The sequence below is a fragment of the Elephantulus edwardii genome, unplaced genomic scaffold, assembly GCF_000299155.1.
Source record: "Elephantulus edwardii isolate Elephantulus edwardi_28Jun2011 unplaced genomic scaffold, EleEdw1.0 scaffold00045, whole genome shotgun sequence".
In the NCBI taxonomy this organism is placed as follows: Eukaryota; Metazoa; Chordata; class Mammalia; order Macroscelidea; family Macroscelididae; genus Elephantulus; species Elephantulus edwardii.
Window position 1 is genome coordinate 16052999 of NW_006399795.1, and position 10246 is coordinate 16063244.

Consider the following 10246-nt stretch of genomic DNA (forward strand, 5'->3'; position numbering starts at 1 on the left):
TCCAGACTAGATCACACTTTAGGTCACAAGCCAAGCAACAATAATTTAAAAAACAAAAAAAGCATCTGATCAGAACACAAAGCCACAAAATTAGAAATTAATAACAAGTGGATAAAGAAGAAAAAAACTATGTATTTGGAAGCTGAACACCACCTTGCTTGAACATGGGTGGGTACTAGAAGAAATAAAAAATTAAAGTTTCTTGAAACAAATGACAATGAAAACACAACTTACCAAAACCTCTGGGAAATAGCCAAAACAGTAATTAGAGGTAAATTTACAATAGTAAGCACACTTTAAAAGACATAAAAAATGACCTTTGACTCTCTAACCAACCATATGCAACAAACTGAAAAAGAACAGCAAGAAAACCTGACACCCTCCCAAAAAACTGAAATTATAAAAACTCAGGCAGAAATAAATGAAATAGAAAACAGAAAAATAATTGAAACCATCAACAAAACCAGGAATTGGTTCTGCTAAAAGGTCAATAAAATCAACAAACTAACAAAAGAAGGGGAAAAAACCCACATAATCCAAATGAAAGATGAAATGGGCAATGTCACAACGGAACCAACTAAAATGAAAAGGTTAACAATGGAATATTTTTTAAAACTAAAACAAATATGAAAACCCAGAAGAAATGGACAAATACTTGGAAAATCACAACCTACCTAAACTGACACAAACCGAAACTGAACACCTGAACAGACCCATTACAAAAAAAGAAACTGAAAAGGTAATAAAACAACTTCCAGCCAAAAAAATCCCTGAACCAGATGGTTTTACAAGTGAACTTTATCAAACATTCAGAGAAGCCAATTCTACATAAAGTATTTCAGAAAATTAAAAAGGATGGCATTCTCCCAGACTCATTCTATGAAGCAAACCTATTCTTGACATCAAAACCAGGTAAAGACATTACCAAAATAGGAAGCTATAGGTCAGTGTCTCTCATGAACATAGATGCAAAAATCCTGAATAAAATCCTGGTCAATAGAATCCACCAATACATCAAAAAATTAATTCACCATGACCAAGTGGGATTCATAACAGGTATGCAAGGATGGTTCAACATAAGAAAAACAATCAGTGTAATTCAGCACATTAACAGCAAAGAACAAGAACCACATGATCCTGTCAATTGATGTAGAAAAGATCTTTGACAAAATATAACACCATTTCCTAATTAAAACACTCAACAAAGGCAAGCTCTGGTGGCCTAGCAGCAAGAAGCTGAACTGCAATTCCAGAGATAAGCAGTTCAAATCCACCAGATGTTCTGCTGGAGAAGGAGAACAATCTCCTCCTGCACCAGTCAGATCCAATTTGACAGTACACAGCAAAAAAAAAAACCAATAAAAATTTTTAAAAAACAACAACAAAAAAGTTTTTAAAAACAAAAAACCAAAAAAAAACTTAAAAAAAAAACACTCAACAAAATAGGAATAGAAGATAATTTCCTCAACATAGTAAAAAGTATATATGCAAACCTGAGAGCCAAAGTTGTTCTCAATGGAGAGAAGTTAAATGCATTCCTCTTGAGAACAGGAACTAGGCAAGGATACCCACAATTGCCTCTCCTATTCAATATTGTATTAGAAGTCTTAGTGGTAGCAATAAGATAAGAGACAGAAATAAGAGGTATCCAAATTAGCAGAGAGGAGAAAAAATTGTCTTATATGTAGATGATATGTTAGTATACTTAGAAAACCCTAAAGATTCAGCCAGAAAACTATAGATACAGTTGACCAGTTCAGCAAAGTGGCAGGATACAAGGTCAACACACAAAAATCAATTGTATTTCTCTAAAGTGACAAAGAGAATATAGAATTGGAGCTAAGGAAAAACAATACCCATCACAATAGCTAATCACAAGATTAAATAGTTGGGAGTAAATCTAACTAGAAAACACAAAAAAAAAACTTATTCAAAGAAAATTACAAAACATTACTACAAGAAATAAAAAGAGACCTTGCTCATGGGACTCAATATTGTGAAAATGACAATCTATATTTTCAATGAAATCCCAATACAAATAACAATTCCGTTCTTCAATGAGATGGAAAAGGCAATCTCCAATTTCATTTGAAATGGAAAGAAACACCCTCCCCCCCCCCCATATAAGCAAAGCACTCCTTAAAAAGAGAAACAAGGTAGGAGGCATCTCACTTCCTGCTTTCAAATCCTACTACACTGCTGTGGTGGTCAAGACAGTGTGGTATTGATACAATGACAGACACATAGATCAAGGGAATAGAGCTAAGAACCCAGAGATCAGCCAATCTACCTATGGTCAACTGATTTTTTACAAGAAGATGAAATCAGTTAAGTGAGGAAATGACAACCTTTTAAACAAGTGGTATTGGCCAAATTGGAAAACCATCTGCAGAAAAACAAAACCCACACGTCACACCATATACAAAAACCAATTTTTTTTATTATTTTTTTTAGTTGACAATGTTTATTGTATAAAATAAGAGCAGCCCACCCCAAGCCTGGTGGACAGACCCCTGGCCCAACCTTCCCATCAGAGAAGCTGCCCTGAGCCTGCCCTGGACTCTCCCCTGGAGCCCTGAGGGAGACCCTGCTCCCCTCCAGCTTTTGGGGGATGTGGAAGGCTGAGTCGTGCACCCCAAAAGAGGCCAGGAGCCTGTGCCTTCAGGCAGCCTCATCCCCATGCTGCCCCCACCCCCCACGACCCCCAACAGACTCCAGGACATCAGACACTTGAACACCACAGCAGACACTGGGCAGAGGGAGGTTCCTCTGTGCAGGCAGATGTTTCTAGGAGACTGTACACTTCTTCCCTGGCTTCTTTACGGGGGGAGGGCAGAGCACAGCTCAGATTGCTTCATCAAACACCGTCTTCAGACCCCGCTGGGTCAGTGCAGAGCACTCCAGGTACTTGACGGAACTGATCTTCCTTGCCATGGCCAGGCCCTGTGGGTAGGTGATGGGGGCCAGCTTCTTGTCCTGCAGCCTCTCAGTGGTGTCCTTGTCATCCCAAAGGTCCAGCTTGGTGCCCAACAGGAGGATGGGTGTGTGGGGACAGTGGTGCCTCACCTCCGGGTAGGACTAAAACCAAGGACTATAAACTTCATTAGAGAAAAGCTTGGAAGAACCCTAGATGCACTAATCCACAATTTAGACAGTCTTCTAAGCATTCTGAAAAACCTACAACCAGGAGAGAATAAAATAGATGAATGGGACCTTCTAAGAATCAAATCCCTATGCACATCCAAAAACTTCTCCAACAGAGTAAAAAGGGGAAGCCACAGACTGGAAAAAAATATTTGGTAATGACATGTCTGATAAGGGACTTAAATCTAGGATTTTATAGAATACTCAAGCACCACAACAAGACAAAGGTAAAACAACCCAATTGAAAAATGGACACAGGATATGAACAGACACTTCACCAAAGAAGACATTCAGATGGCCAACAAACACATGAAGAAATGTTCAAAATCCCTAGCTCTAAGAGCTAGGCAAATCAAAAACAACTATGAGATATCATCTCACCCCAGTCAGAATAGCAAAATTCAACAGAGCAGCAAACAACAAATGTTGGCAAGGTTGTGGGGAAACTGGAACCCTTATTCACTGTTGGTAGGAGTGTAAATTGGTGCAACCACTATGGAAGGCAGTATAGCACTTTCTCAAAAAGTTGGAAATAGAAATACCATTTGACCCAGCAATTCCACTACCCAAATTCCAATACCCAAAGAAATGATCACCGCCACCCAAGCAGGTATATGCACACTCATGTTTATTGGTGCTTTGTTCACAGTAGCAAAGAGTTGGAAATCACGCAAGTGCCCATCAACAAATGAATGGATAGAGAAGCTATGGTATATTTACACAATCAAATATTATGCAGCACTGAAAAAACAAAGAACTCATGAAATATTATACAAAATGAGTGACCATGCAGGACATTATGCTAAGTGAAATATCTCAGTCACAAAAAGACAAATACTGCATAGTGCCACTGTTATAGAATAGGACTGATATGGGGGTTGGGATCAAACTAAGAAAAGGGGATAAATAATGTACATGACATTAAAAAGGATGAGGGAGAGAACTGTATAAAAGGAATATATTATTGACATGACAAGAGTACAGAATAAAAGCTGCATAGCAAAGTGGAGGTTTTTGGAGGGGAGGGGAGACTTTATAACAATGAAAGAACTTTTTTCCCAAAGAAAAACGCTAACTTGGGGGTGGGGGCAGGGAAGAAAATGGATAAATGGAAATCCAAGTTCTTTATAAGCTTTCATTAAAATCTACCCCCCCCCAAAAAAAAAAAGCCAACCATGCAAGGTCAAAAGGACAGCATTTCAATCAAGAATCACAAGGAAGAAGAGAGAAGAGTAAGGTTACATTCTGGGTATTGTAGTTAATGTTATTTATTTTTTTTTTCTTTTTAAACAAAAGAAATGGTCTAGAAGCAAATGAAGATATATGTACCAAGGGATGGGCATGACCTGGTACTTACAAAGAAGTAGTTGTGTTATAAATGGTAACAGCAGAGACAGGAAAAAAACAACAACCCAACAGTATTTCCAGTGCTGTCTGGGTGAGTAATCTAGAGTTGTGAGTTAACTGAAAGAAGGTGCTTTGTCAGGCAATCAGGGTGAACGGGAAAGGAAAAGGCCACCAGCAGCTGCTTCCAGAGAACTCCGTGGCGGCAGCGGGAGAACTGGCATCAACTCACAGTCTTCTCAGTTTCTCCGTTTTCTATGATTTTCCTCTTCTTTTCATCTGTTTTCTTCTTGAAGATGTTATTTCGGTAAAACTGAAGTTCTTTGATGCTTTCACTAATGTCATCGAGTGCCCTGTGAGAAGCAGCCTTCTTTGGTGCAAATTCATATTCTTCTGGATACCAGCGTCTGCACAGCTCTTTTACAGTGCTCACATCAATTATTCTATAATGGAGATGTTTCATGAACTGAGGCATGTATTTGTCAAGGAACTTCTTATCTGCATGAACTGAATTTCCTGCAAGAGGACAGAGCCCCGGAGGAGTCTGCTGTCGTACAAAGGACAGAAATTCATACTCTGCCTGCTGCAATGTAATTGTACTCTCCTTCACTGCCTTGGTAAGACCAGACTTACCATGATGTTCCTTACACCAATCTGACATGCTATCCAGCAACTCATCTGGCTGCTTTATAATCAGGTTAGGACCTTCAGCCAAAATGTTGAGATCAGAGTCAGTTATAAGACAAGCCATCTCAATAATCTGGTCCTTCTCAATATCCAATCCAGTCATCTCCAAGTCCACCCAGACCATCCGTTGAGCCATGCTCTCTCCTGCGGCCATGGCTTTGCCACCTTCACCAACACCCCGCACCCAGAACTGCCCGCGACTCCCACCCACACCCCGCAACAGCCTGGAGCCTAAGGAGCCGCCTAGCATCACCCCTAATGTTATAAAACAAAGACTATATGAATCCTTAAATACAAAATAAATTTGCCTTGTAAATTTTCACTCAAATAGCTACTTGTGAAAAAAAAAAAAAAACCTTTTAAGAAGCCATCTAAGATCCCTATTTGGAAGGAAGAAGAGTAAAGAAAAACCAAGAACTCCAAGAACCAATTCATTCAAAGTACTTAAACTTCCATGACTTTGTGACCAGATGAACTAGATGAAATCTGGCTACTACTGCTGACCACCCTAAAAGGGATCACAGCAGAAAGGCCTGGACAGGGTGAGAGAAAAATGGGGAACAAATTTCACAATCACAAACATGGCCAGACGGGTGAGATCCCAGAGACCCTGGCCCTTTGTGTGAACCCTTTCTCAGACTGTGGCCGTCTGAGCCAGAAACTCAGTTCACCCCTGTGACTTTACTTACAGTCTAACAGGAGACATAGAAGGTGAACAACTGCACTGAGAAGAGAGATACTTAGTCCTTATAGCATGCGACGATACAAGATCAAAAGGGTAGTAGTATTTACTCCAAACAGAAATGAGAATCACAAGGGGAAAGCTGGATATTACAGTGCAGGAAATACAATTAATGTCTTCAAACAAAAAGCTGAATGAATGGGAAGCCAATCTGCTCTGTAACCTTTCACCCAAATCATTATAAAATTTTTTAAATTCTTTTTATTCCTGAAGAAATAGAAATAATGAATGTATCTTGTTAGGAATGCTAAATGAGGTAATATAAAGGGCTGCTTGGCTTAGCACCAGCAAACAAATACAGCTTGAAGAAAGTGCAGCCAGAGTGCTCCCTAGAGACAAAGATGATAAAGCTTCATCTCACATATGTGGGATTTGTTGCTAGGAGAGAGGCCACTCCTTGGAGAGGGACGTGATGCTTGGGAAGAGGGAAGGATGGTGAAAGAGAAGATTCTCCACGAGGTGGACTGACACAGTGACTGCAGCAATGGGCTCGAGTGTGTCTGAAATAAGGAGAGTGGTGCAAGATAGGACAGGGCTCAGATCTGTTCTCCACGGGGTCTCTATGGGTCGTGGTCAACTCTCACAACAGGAACAACCTCGGCACCTGGCACAAACTCAGCTCAACACTGGTTATACTGTGATTCCTGTTAATTTTTAAAATTATTGTGTTCTTGGTAAAGATTTACACAGAAGTTGAACTTCTCTTCAACAGTTTCTCAAATTGTTCAGGAATATTATGCTCTTATTTTCACTACTTTTTACCATCTTATTTTAGATCAACTGTTAATATGTACTTTCTTGCTCTTTTCCCCCTCAATTATTTTCAAAATGTACTTTCTACTTCTGTTCATTTCATAGTGATCATTAAATTTTACATACTTTGTTATATATGTGGTGGTGGTGGTGGTGGTGGTGGTGGTATGTGCCGTCGAGTCGCTTGCGACTCATAGCAACCCTATGTACAGCAGCCCTAAACTCTGCTCTGTCCTGTGCCAATTGCACTGTCTCCAACACAGCCATCCCAATTACCCCAGTCACTGAATAATTCCACCTCATAGAGGGTCTTCCCCTCCTGCGCTGTCCCTCCACCCTCCCAAGCGTGACATCCTTCTCCAAGAAACAGTCCCTCCTTACAGCATGTCCAAAGTATGTCACACAAAGCCCCAGAATCCTTGCCTCCAGGGAGCAGCCTAGTTTAACCCTCTCTAGGATGAACCTGTTCGTTTTCTTAGCAGTCCATGGTACATTCAATACTCTTCTCCAGCACAACAGCTCAAAAGCATCAATAGATATATATACTTATTCTCAGATTTTTTAGAATAAGTCTCAAACACTGTGTTTCTTCATCTCAAGAAATGTTTTTAGTGTTTTTTTCTGGATCTTTCTGAGAAAATGGATCTGAGAGGGTCCCAGTGAATGCAAGGCCTTAGTGGCAGTTCCCTCCCTGGCTCACACTCAAGGTCCTGGTTCTAGAATGGCCCATGTCCCTCTTAGAGGAACAGAAGCCACTACTTACCCATTGCATTTTCTGCACTTTGCCTCTAGAGCCTGCCTAGTTCATTCATTCATTCATTTATTCATTCATTCACTCAAGCATTTCAATACTAACTAAGCATCTTTTGTGAATTGAACACCTGGGGAGTCAGCAGAGCACCCAAGTTTCTCATCAGCATTCAGTGAGACAGACTGGGCAGAAGGGAGGGAGGGAGGGATACCAGAGGCCCAGCTCACCTGGAAGGGACCCATCTGCCTAGCTGGTGACCTCGAGTGTCCTGTTTTGTAGATCTGATCCTATGTCTTGTGCCTGCAGCTTCAATCCTCCTGGTCCCTTGTCGGCTGGAATGTCCTGCGAAGTGCTGGTCACCTTCAAGCCTATGGTAAGCTCTTTTACCCTAAATCCAGGCAATGTGAAGGGAGCTGTTTTCATGCTACTGTGTGAGGTAGAAGATGGACTCGGTCACTGTTGGGTCCTTGGACTCCCCCACAGGGCTTCTGCACTCCTCTGCTTTATTTCCAAGAAGCATTTACGTTATCTGTCCAACTCTAATCGTAGTTACACGGCTGCCTGGCTGTGGTTTCCTGATGTGGAGAATGCTCAGGATTTACCTTCTGTATCCTCGGGTCCACATACAGCATATGTGTCCTCCTGAGGATGTTCTGCGGACCTCCCCCGCTGGGGTCTGTGGGCAACACAGGGTGACTGCAGCTTGTAGATACACAGACTGTCGACAACTTGGTAAGGTTACAAAGACTCACAGTAACTAGGTTGCTTTGTTGTTTAGATAAATAAAGATCTGGAAGGAAACATCTCATTTGAGGCTCAGACGGGTGGATTTTCTGTTCCTCTGAAATGTTCAAGCAAGAAATGTTCTGTAAGTTCCAGAATGCCTTAAAGTGTTGATTCTTCGGACATCTTGGTCAGGAGCCCCTATTGGGGGAGTGTGCATCCTGTGGACAGCTGGGTCGGGACATGGTGGCACCAGCATATGTGGCATGGGAGGGGGGGTAAGATGAGGGCATGGTGGAGGTGGTGTGTGAGAGGAAGGAGCTCAGGCACAGCTCCAGTCATCTCTGGCCTGTCATTTGGTGGGTGACAGTAGTGGATGTTTTAAAAAGATGAGTATTAAGACAGCAGGGGATGATGAAGGCCAGAGCCTGCTGTGTGTCCCCAGACCTCAGGGCCCCTCCAGTTCAAAACCCCAGGACTCAAGCGAAAAGACTGTACTCCTTCCCACAGATCATAATGTCCCACGGAATCTTTCATAACCACACTTGCTCCAGCCAGCCATCCGTATCTGTTTGCTAACACACCTCACAGTGAACTATCGTTGTGCGCCGTCAAGTCTGAACTGACCACAGCTGACCCTCCGACAGGTTTTCAGAGGCAGTAAATCACTTGGGCAGAGATTGTCCATCTGCCTATCATGGAGCAGCTCGTGCCTTTGAGAGTGCAGAGCAGTTTCTTATCTCATAGTGACATCGTAACATGCCACCCCTTAGCCTTAACAGACTTCTGCCCTCAAGTACATTTACCTTGAACAATGGAGGAAATAGGACAAGGCTCATCAAGAAGCTGTCTCACCAATCCAGCCGAGATTGGGGTTCGGGGGAGGTGGGCAGGAATGGGGGGGTGTTCCACAGGGACCTCAGGCTTGACCCCTACAGCTCAGCACCACAGCCCTACTACCAGGGCCTTTATTTATGCAGGCTGACAAGGGCAAACACTGATGCTATCAGAATCAGACAGTCTATTCTGCCATTTACCAGAATCAATCATAACCTCCACTTTCACCTAGAATTTCTCAGAGAGAGACATGCCTGGGACAGGCAGAGGGCTGACATGAAGGGACATTTACCCACTACAGAGTGGTCAACTTGCCATGTCCTCTTGCAGCTGTCCCTTGATAAGAACCTCATCGACTTTGGCAGCTATGTCGTAGGTGAGACTGCGTCCCGCATCATCACGCTGACTAACATTGGCGGTTTGGGCACAGCATTCAAGTTCTACCCTGTATCAGAGTCCTGCGAGCTGACCACCTCCATGAAATCCGTGAGTGAGCCGCCTCGGCCCACCTGCTAGCTAATCGGCGTTTGTACCAAAACTCGGGGATACTGGGCCTGGAAGGGAACCTGGAGGAGCTAATCCCTTGGGGAGAGTGTGGAAGGAGATAGCAATGTCTGTGACCACCTCAGGGCACTCAGATGGGAGGAAAATCTGTCCCCAAGGCCAGCTGAGAAAGAACGAGGGAGACTAGGGTGACTGCAGGCTGAGATGGAGGCAACCCCTCACCAAAGAGACAGGACAGGAGGTGGGAAGTGGTAGACTTAGGGCATAGCCACTCAGCTACAAATTGGGGTGCATGATGCTGGAGGCCATCTAAGATGGAGTGGAGGGCCACATTTCCTGAGCTCCAGATGGTCCCTGTGGGCCTATAGCCCCAGGTAAGCAGAATGTGGGCAGCCAGGGAGAGGGGAGGGAGAGAGCCCTGCTGACCATGACATTGACAATAAAGGGAGATGGTCAGGTCACCACGTACAGACATTTTGCTCTCTTTTCAGAGCAGCGTCTTAACGTACAGAGAGAAGAGTCTGTATGATAAAGTCATGTCCACTGTGTCTGAGAACATTCTAGGGCCTTCACCCACAGAGACCTGGAAGACCAAGAACAAAGACCTGGGGGAGAAGCACCATGCAGGTGAGCTGGCATTGCCTGTCTTCCTCATGTGACCCACTGCACTCCCCAGCACAGGACCCCACCCCACCTTCTGCTCCTGACTGCTCCAGTCACTGGGCGGGGCAGCAGGGGGGGTGGATATTGTTGTTGTTGTT

The 10246-nt window shown here is 43.2% G+C and overlaps 2 pseudogenes; one reads left to right on the plus strand and one right to left on the minus strand.

Moving 5' to 3' along the window:
* The window catches only part of LOC102845956, a 99503-nt pseudogene that overhangs the window by 46327 nt on the left and 42930 nt on the right, over positions 1-10246 (plus strand).
* LOC102856428 lies at positions 4712-5425 on the minus strand (annotated as a pseudogene).